We start from the raw sequence: 10,960 nt of genomic DNA, 5'->3' as shown, positions 1-10,960 counted from the left end.
ATATATATATATATATATATATATATACGCACATTCATACATGAATATATATATATGCATAGATATATTTATATATGTACTCGGAAATGTATCGGGCAGAAACCCCGCTTGTAGGATGATGAAAGCTATTTCCGTATTTCCGTATATTTCATTCAGTCATTGCAAGAGCTCAGTGAGATAGATGTCAAAACTCGCAAGGTTATCAATGTTTCGGAAAACCTCAACATTAATGGAGACGTACACAGGCTATACTTCCCCCGTAAGGGTGGTGGCCGCGGTTTCAAATCTGTATTGAAGTTATATGACCCTAAAGCAACTTCTGCGGCTGAGGAAAAAGACCAGTAACTACCTTACCCAAATTTGTGACCATGAAATCAACAACATAATGAGCTTACCTAATGAACTTGAGGAGAGGTACGAAACATGGGATGACATAGACCTTTCGCCAAGGTAAAATCTGTTTATGATAAAACAAAATAAAAAATAAAGAATATGAACTAGTTCACTGAGAAGATAATACGTGGGTAATTTGGCACGAAAAACAAAGCATAGACGGGATTGATCATGTGAAAAGCATGGCATGGGGTACCGAAAAGTTTATGGCATGGGGTACCGAAAAGTCAATTCCATGCAATTCAAAAACAAGAGACCTTTACCAAGTACATACAGTAGAAAAGGCAGTAAACATTAACAGACAACAAATGTGGGCTGTGCAAGACTGAGACTGAAGACATTAGCAACATTATTGCAAACCGTGAGAGAATGTCTTCTTCATATTATCTTTCCACAAGGCATGATGCGGGGGTCAGAACGGTCTTGAACAGGAGAAGAAAAAAGAAAGCACCTACAGAGTGAAGTTCAATGTGTCGAGACAGATGGGATAAAAATATATTGGTGGAGCTTAAAAGTTAAAACAGTCACCAAGTCAAAAGATGGTGTTGTCTCAGACCACGCGGAAATGATGTATTCTGAGGAAATCAGCTGCTCTCTAGAGACCAATGTAGTTAGAAACATATGAAAGAAAGAGGACATCTATGGGCATTTGGTAAGGAGATTCAAATCCAGTACCAAAGACACACCTTCAGCTTCATACCTATTATGATTGGAACAGCAGTATAGATAACAACCCGTCTGGAGCAAAGTATGGCTGAACTTGTGTTCATGTAGAAAGAAGGCAAATCCTTAATTCATAAGCTACAAATGATCATGATATCTGGGAGAGTAAAAATCTGCAAGACATTCTTAAGATTTCAAAGATGATGAAGGAAACATAATGCTTTCCTTCACAAAATTGCTACCAAGTAGGTGGCTGGTTAAAATTTATTCTCACTTAAAAAGAGAAAGAGAACATAAATGGATACATTCAAACTCACGCGCATAAACCAAATATAAAGACACTTCATGTTTTCGGATACTGAAACCTGACACTTCCGAATGTACTCGTGAGCTTCTTCGGTGTCAGCCAAGAGGAGACAAATGCAGTGTCATTTTAGGTGTTGAACTTTAGCTGCGTATAGACTATTGGTCTGCTTTTAAATAGGCTTTTCAATAATTTATATTGTATGTATTCCGACTATCTCCTCTTTAATTAGCAAACATTTTTCTTCCTTCCTTCAAGTCGTAGTCTCTGGCTGTTCTTATGTTGGAGAAGGAAGTTCCTTCGCTGTATCAATTACATACTTCATTACCAGTCTAAGGCTTTCTTCTTATTGAGAATGATATTGTTTCGCTTATTCTCTCTCCGGATATTTAGAAATAGAATCGAAAATACTTTAGAAACAGCATTAGCAACAGCGAAGGTCGTCAACTTTGACCCTTGATATTGATGCTATTAACTACCCTCTTTTCATTTTCTTTTTCATCTTTCAGGCAGATCCTCAAGCTGAATTTATTACCACATGTGTATCAACTGGGCCTTTTCCTCTGCACCACAGACTTATGTTTTCTTCAATCCTTTGGTGAGGTACAGCTCCAGAATTCCAGAATTATCCTGCCAACCAGACATTCAGGCCCTCGTAGATCCTACCAGACCACATGTTGTTGCAGAAGTCGCCTAACACATATACCCATTCCAGACTGTGATTCAATGGGAATAATAAATCAAGGGCGAACGTTAATGACAATATCTCTGACTGTGGTTCTTGTATTCTTTTTCTCCATGTAGTGTGGCATTAGCCCGCAAGCAGGTGTCTGGAGCCTCAGCCTTGTCTCTCTTTTCCTCTGTCCCCTGGTTTTACAAACTGGGCATAGACTTGTATGTGCTCTCTCGATTGACTGGTGTATACATCAACCACGCACCTGCTTTCTTCAACTCCTCTTTCGAAGGCGTACGAAACCCAGCTCCGTAACTTAAAAGACAATCGAAAGAAAAAAAAACAGAAGTATTTAACGCATAAATTTCTTAGACAAGGATGCACTAGCTTTTGTGCCATATTTTCCGTACACCTTTTCCGTTGAGTGATGTTAACCGATCTATAGAATTTCTTTTTGTTATGCGACACTTCAAAGGAAGGGTTGCTGTTGTATGTGAAAGTGCTTTTGTTTGTCATATTTATGCTTATTTTTTTTTCACTGGATGCGTTGGTGTTTGCAAACCTAAACGTATACAATAAAAAATATCTCAGGATGAATCTTCCTTTATACACAGAATAGCGGAGTGGGGGGACGTTCAATATTTGGAAGCCATTTGTTGTACATAGAATGAAAGCGACATGCCCTCTTTGGAACCGTTCATATTCTTGGAAAGGTACTTTATGTGAATGGTTTTTGTTAAAGCTTGAGAGTTTATATAAAACATAACAAAAAGTAGTTTCATATCATCCTGTGCAATGAATTATTATCATTATTGTTGTTGTTGTTGTTGTTGTTATTATTATCATTATTATTAACATTGACGACAACAACAGCAACAATAATGGATCATCTATTTTTACATGGATGATTTAAAGCTCTTCGCAAAAGTAACGAGCAGCTACAAGGCCTACTATCTGTTGTAAAACCGTTTAGTGACGAAATTAGGATGGAATTTGGCTCTGACAAATGCAAAAAGCTATCGTCATCAGAGGGAAACATCCAACGTTAAACTTGATTGACAAAATGCTATAAAGGACTTAAAGCCAGAGAAAGGCTATAATTACCTGGGAGTATGTGAAGGCTAGGGAAATCAAACACTCAACAATGAGGGAAAAGATCAGAAAAGAATGCTATCCCAGTGTAAGGCACTACTCAAGACACCAGAAACAGAACAGAAGAAATTAATATTTTAGCCATGCCTGTCGTAACATATAGTTTCAATATAATTAATTGATGAAATGCTGAAACCTGTGAGTTTGATAGAAACATTGGGAAATGTTTAATAATTAATAAAATGCATCGCCCTAAAGCAGTCAGAACGACTCTACTTACCAAAGAGAGAAGGTGGCCGTGGACTCCTACATGAAGTCCGCTTTCGACCACTTGTCATTTTCGTCAGTCTAGTATTCATCTCTTGTCGTTATTGCGCCACAAAGATGACGAACAAATGTCCAATGTCCCTGTAAGCCTTGGTTTTGTGGTCGTTCAGTGTCTTTAGAGATGCAGATATACATGGTCTTTCTCCATGCTTGATACAGGATGTAGACGGGAGGTAGTTAGGTGGTTCCATTGGTTAGACAGATTTTGTCACTTCTAGGTCACATTTATTTGAACCTTCTTTAAGGGTTTCGAGTCTTGTGAAATAGCTCAGAACAACGCTCTTGAGCATTAACTATTACTTTCTTCGTTTGCCAGTTCAAATTGTTCAACCTGACGTCTTTCAAGGCAGGCAGAATCTTTAGCTCACTGGTACTTCGTCGGTCTTCGTGCTCTGAGTTAAATTCCGCCGAAGCTGACTTATCCTTTCATTCCTTCGAGTCGATAAAATAAGTACCAGTTGGACACTGGGGTCGAGGTAATCAACTCATCCTAAGCTACCCTTGGGGCAAAAATTTGAAATAATGATTATTATTTTTTTACTTCTCAGCGCGTTCGGTCTTGTTTGATCTGGTAGAATCTGTGAGAGCGGACAGCAGCCTGCTGTCAGTATTATTTTTACAACAGGGAGATGGGAGAATCATTAGCACGCCGGACGAAATGCTTAGGGGCGTTTCGTCTGTCTTTACATTGTACGTTCAAATTCCGCCGAGTTCGACTTTGCCTTTCATCCTTCCGGGGTCGATAAATTAAGTACCAGTGAAACTGGGGTCGATATAATGGACTAGTCCCCTCCTTCAAAATTTCAAGCCTTGTGCCTATAGTAGGAAGGATTATTATTATTATTGAAGATACATGGCCTAGTGGTTATGGTGATCCACTCACGATCGTGAGTTCGTGGTTTCAATTCCTAGACCGGACGGTGCGTTGTATTCTTGAGCGAAACACTTCATCTCACGTTGCCCTGCGATCACTTCGACTCCTGACGCATTGTACACCGTGCACTTGTTCGGGCAACGTCGATTTGATGGGGTGGGGGGAGAGTGAGCTAATAATGTACAGCACATACATTTCGGAAGATCGTTCGGAAAAACTTAAACACTCATACATCGTCCTCGACGAGAGGGTCCATTATTATGATTAGTATTGTATATAATGCACTTGTCTTTTATATAATTTCCATGCTGTTGCGTTCATGCTTACTTAATGGGTCGCTTCTCAGCCTGGAAAGCATTTTGAGTTCAATGTATAGAAAGGTAGTAAAAGAAAAGTATGCTCAAAGCGTCATACACTATGTTTTCCCTGCCGTGAGAATAGATGCCCAATGCATTCCAGGAAGTTCAATGTTGAAAAATCATTCGCGAAGAAACATTTTCCTGCAGTTCGATTTGGTAAAAATTTACTCAGTATGTTTTGCAACACGTCCGAATAGAGCAAACAAAATGGTGAATGATTAATGATGATGATGATGACTACGATACCGAAGACGTTGCTGTTGTTGATGATGGTGTTGATGATGATGAAGAGGATGATGATGATGACAATGCTGACGACGACACCGACGCGGACGATAATAATGGTGAGTATGGAGAAGAGAGTGTCTTTATCAAGATGTCTTTATCATAATAATAGTGACTTTTTTTTTTATAAAAATCATTTTGAATAATTATAACAATTTGAAGAAAAAGAAGGAGAAAGTAGTATTAAAATTATAGATTACAACAGAAATAGTAGGAAAATCGTAACAGAAACAACAGCAAATACGTTTGACATGCTTTCTGAGATAGTTCGTCTGTTACTTTAACGTATGATGTGTATTAGCAATAGGATGATGATCTCATAGCGAGCAGTTTGTATGTGTGTCGGGGTGGGGTATTGATGAAGAAAGTGCATCCATGTTAGTGCCAGATAATCAATCAATGTACCAGTGTATTCAGACTCAATTCGATCATCCTAGATGTTAACTGTAAGATGTTTTACCCCTTGAGGACAGATTGGTTCCACAGAGAGGTTATCGAAAAATTCTAAACGTTGCAGTCTGCCTGGAACAAAATGATCAATGAGCTGCTGATGAGTAATTAGTTCGATGTTTAGGCAAAAAAATCATACAAAGCCTGATCCAACACATCAATTCATACATAGATACATAAACACGCCCGTGCATGTGTACATATACGTATATACGCTCTCTTTCGCTCTCTGTCTCTCTCACACACACTCATACACATGTACCCAATGAACACTGACCAAAATTAATATGATATCGGATCGGAGGGGGGGGGGGCTGCTGATGTGTTGACGACTCATTTCCTGATGCATCAAAAAAGCAATATAAGTAAATACAGTTCAACGTTGTAAGAAGTAAAGGTATACGCACCCACATTATATATATATACACATATATATATATATATATATATATAGAGAGAGAGAGAGAGAGAGAGAGATAGATATACACATGTACACAATGTCGCACGCGCACACACACACACATACAGATATATGCATACTTATATATAAAAACTAAATAAATGCGCCCTTTTAAAGCCAAGCCAGGTTCATTGGCCCGGCTCCCCGGTGTCAGTGGCGTATGTGTTACCCAACTGGACGGGACGCCAGTCCATTGCAGCGTTACTCATTTTTGCCAGCTGAATGGACTGGAGCAACGTGAAATGAAGTGTTTTGCTCAAAAATACAACGCATAGCTCTGTCCAAGAATCGAAACTACAATCTTACGATCATAGTGCCGACACCCTAACCACTAGGCCACGCGCCTTGAGTTCTGAACCTCACCTTTAGATCGTGACAACAGATCAAGAGGCTAATCCATTACTCAAAACCAGATCAGCGTAACGAAATGTTTTGAGCGGTCATTCTAACTGAAATATCCATGTCTGGTGTATATATGAACATATATCGTATCCACGTGAAACATTTTTGCCCTTTAATGAAGAAGGTAGCTTTAATTATCGTTAATTTTTTAGCCCGAATGTGTATAATAGAAGGAATTCCTCTAAATTCATCCAAGTTCCAGGTGTTGGTGTTGAACACAGAGACAGAACAAACTTTTACCCAAAAATCTAGGGCGCAAACATCCGAAAAAGCTGTAACAAATTCCGAAAGTATTCTGAACTGATAGTCTAAGAATTCTATCAATGCTCTGTCTTGGATTGGTACTTTATTTTATCGACCTCATAAGGATAAAATGCAGCGTTGATTTCGGCGAGATTTGAACACTGGGCACCAAAAGCTGGAATGACTAGCGCAAGGTATTTTGTTAAATGTTCTAACGACGAATAATTTGCCTGTTTAACTTATCACATATCATTAATATTAATCGACTACGATACATTCTAATGTAACATCATTAAATTAAATAGAAAAGTCACGCCTCTGGACAACCTGAAAATCTGTGATCAAGAGCAACGTAGTCGTTAATATCCTGTTAATTTTTGGCAGGTTTGCTAAGTTCTTTGTTCTCCAGTGTATCGTGTTTCTTTACTTATGACATTACCGTGTGATTCTAAGAATTTAGGTACAAAGTATTTTGGTACAAAAGAGATCTGGGTACAAATTTTAACAAATTTAATGACCATGTATACATCCCGATGGAGGCTCGTTCAGTTCATCATTTATAGTACACACAGCACTATTTATAATTTTAAGCGTAAAAGTCAATAATGTTTATTTTTGGAGTAAGTCAGTCAGGTTATAGGCAGAGGGAAGTCTTAACTGTTCAGTAAATGTTATAAATAAATCAGAACATTTACCTAAGAGGCAATGCTGAGAGTCTTCTGCGAATAGATTGAGTACGTTACGAAAATATGATTATTTATTTCGGACACAAAGCGTGTGTGTGTGTGTGTGTGTGTGTGTGTGTGTGTGTGTGTGTGTGTGTGTGTGTGTGTGTGTGTGTGTGTGTGTGTGTATGTGCGTAGGCGTTCGTGTTATATATACACAAATATAAATCTGTAAATTATGGTAAACGAACGGGATTCACAGCTTACATTTGTTTCTGCTATCACGAACTCAGTACAAAGAGTTGATAGACACGCTATGGCGAATCGAAATGTAATATATGAGGGTGTTAGGTGTATCGACTTCATAGCAGCTCTGTACATTGCACTGTACATTGAGTACATATCAATTAATAATGCCTCGAGTTCACCAAAGCCTTTTATTTGACATCTAGTGATTCGTTGTGGAACGCTATCGAGGTGACAGAGTTAATAAGATGCACAGTTTAATATGAGTATTGATTCATGGCTGCTTTTAGCGAAGCTCACATAGTTGCAAGTATTTAGTCCAGACCAGAACTCTGCGGATACCTTTCGCTCTTACACATATGTCTCGGAGGCCCTGACAAATATCATTCGCCCTACGATTCATACTCTACAAGACTATGCTCTCCTAAAATTCGATGCATAGCTCCGCCATTATAACATCTAACGAATGAGTAATTTAAACTTTTTATTACAAAAAAAGGTGTGAAGTGGTTTAAGGTAATCTAGTTGATCTTTCTAGCAGTTCAATCGACAATTTAGAAGCGCCATCGTTGGCTCATCACAATTTCACTCAAAAGGGTTCATTTCTGGCTATGGTGAAAACACTGGCTTAAGCTGCTACGCAGTAGAAGCGAAATATGAGATTCAAGTTTTTGAAGGCGAAACCATTAGTCTATTCTTGAATCAATCGATCGAGCTATCTGTTCGTCCGTCCGTCCATCCATCCGTCTGTCCGTCCATCCAACCATCAGTCGGTCAGTCATCCAGCCATCCAGCCATGCGTACGCAGATAGTCATAGATTTTATATATTTTAACCTATACTTGTTGAACAAGTCGAGTCCTATATATATTTCTAAACTCTGGTTCATATTCCATCGGTCTCTTTCAACGAACCACCAAAGTACAGGACGTAAATAAACCAACACCCGTCGTCAGGCACACACGCACATACTGACACACACACACACACACACACATACACACATACTGACACACACACACACAGACATATATATACGACGAGCTTCCACACAGTTTCTCTCTACCAAATTATCCCACAAGGCATTAGTCGGCAAGTTGGGGGTGGGGTTAGTAGAAGACATTTGCCCAAATTGCCATATATATATGTATGTATATATGTATATATATGTATGTGTATGTGTTTGTGTGTGCGTGTTTGTGTGCATGTATGTATATATGGATGTGGAATCGTTAATCCCGATACATTATTTCTCTCTCCATTTTTCTTCTCTCTCCATTTTTCTTCTCTCTCCATTTTTCTTCTCTCCCCATTTTCCCCTGTCATCCCTTGGTGTCGAAGAGCTTAGCCTCGAAACGTCAAAGACTTTTCTGTTTTTCCCCAGTGTCAGACTACTAACTATATCTGCTTGTTGTTCCCTCATCTGTCTCCGTGTTTTGTTTTCTGCACATTTGAACCATATATATATATATGACATGTCTACAATATGAACGGACAAATAACTGACAAATCTAGCATTCATTCATCAAAGTGGACCATCGGAAAATGAAACAGAAGTTCGGTGTAGACGTAAAGCAGTAGAAATCTCAAAAGACGGACAGCGTATATAGACATAACCATCTAGTTCTTAACGTTCTCTCTTGTATCTTGTACTTGTGTATCAATACACACACATACACACCTATAATTCATATTTTGTGAGTCTCTGTGCATAAGTCTGTATCTAGGTATGCTTGTCTGTCTGCCTGTATGTATGTATGTATGTATGTCTATCTATCTATCTATCTATCTAGATATGACGTTGACCACTAACGTGGAATTCAATGTGCTAGAGATAGATCACATCTTGTGTCTAATAAGACCTAAATTGTTCTCAACATGAAATATAGCGTGATACCAAAACGTAAGCGGGCAAGACATTTAAAAAAACCGAAAAGGAACATTATTAACCAGGGACCGGTTTCGAATTTTAACAATCTTACCGACTGTCTATTTCTCATCAGCCTGATTTGTAATGGAACCATAATCATCAGAACCCCATACAAAGTTGCCCACCGCCATAGGTGCGCGTGTATATGGTTCTGCTAATTACAGCTAGATAGATAGATAGATAGATAGATAGATAGATAGATAGATAAATAGATAGATAGATAGATAGATGGATAGATAGATAGATAGATAGATAGATATATAGATAAAGAGAGAGAGAGAGAGAGAGAGAGAGAGAGAGAGAGAGAGAGAGAGAGAGAGAGAGAGAGAGAGAGAGAGAGAGAGAGAGAGAGAGAAACACAAACAGAGAGACAATCATGTAGACACAATGTTTTCTCAGATTTTCTGGCGAAAAAGAAGAGAAAAGAAATAAAAGATTGTTCTAAGGTTTTGCAACGTAATCTTTGAACCGAAGTAGCAATATATTGCTTATGAAATTTATGAAAAATGAGATTCTTAATGTAAAACTAATTCTTGTGCTTAAACCCCTCAGTAATACACTGTCACGTGATAGGAATTTTGTGTTAATAAAAATACCTCTTAGTGACTACGTGACTACTTAATGAATAATAATAGGTTGTGGCAATATAACATCATGAATCCAATATTGTAACTAGATATAATAATAATAACAATAATAATAATAATAATAATAATAATAATAATAATAATAATAATAATAATAACAACAAAAGAATAATGTTTGTGTGTATGCGTTTGTGTGTGTGAATGAATGAGTACGTGTGTAGGCACATACAAGGATGTGTACACAGACAGACAGACAGACAGACACACACACACACACACATACACACACACACACACCTTTGATTGTAAACGTTTTCCCTACACCCAACCGCCAATACATTCTAACTATGCAAAGGCTCGAGATCGTTTTGCCTACTGTTTCCTTACCAGAAAGAAATACATACACTCCAGATTTAAAAAATAGAAAGAAATCACAATCACTACTACTACTACTACTACTACTACTACTACTACTACTACTACTACTACTACTACTACTACTACTACTACTACTACTTTCCTTTCTTTCAATTTTGTTTCAATTTCTTACAGAATGTCTTCTCGACCCCTAAAACTCTAACTATATATATTCTGATAGGCTATTAAAATAAATACACCAGATCATTCACTTCTAGAATGAAATGAAGTTATGTGAAGAAGAAAAAAAGAAGATTCATGGGTGCTAACTGTTCTCTCATCGATAATGTTCTTTTCAGTACCAGTTATATTTATATTTATTGTTATTATTATTATTATTATTATTATTATTATTATTATTATTATTATTATTATTATTATTATTATTAGATAGATAGATGAGTTCTTAACTTTTGCATACGATTGCCACAATCCATCACTAAGGTAAACATAGCTGACGTAATCCATCACTACGGTCAACTCAATGACAAAAAGCGCAACTCGAAAGTAACTTATTTTATTATTATTCCCGCCGACCTCCTTTAACCGGGAGGGCAAGGCAATTTTCCTATGCCTAGTGGCTGTAGCGAA

The sequence above is a fragment of the Octopus bimaculoides genome, chromosome 15 (genome assembly GCF_001194135.2).
Source record: "Octopus bimaculoides isolate UCB-OBI-ISO-001 chromosome 15, ASM119413v2, whole genome shotgun sequence".
Taxonomy (NCBI): domain Eukaryota; kingdom Metazoa; phylum Mollusca; class Cephalopoda; order Octopoda; family Octopodidae; genus Octopus; species Octopus bimaculoides.
This window is presented reverse-complemented; position numbering follows the sequence as displayed.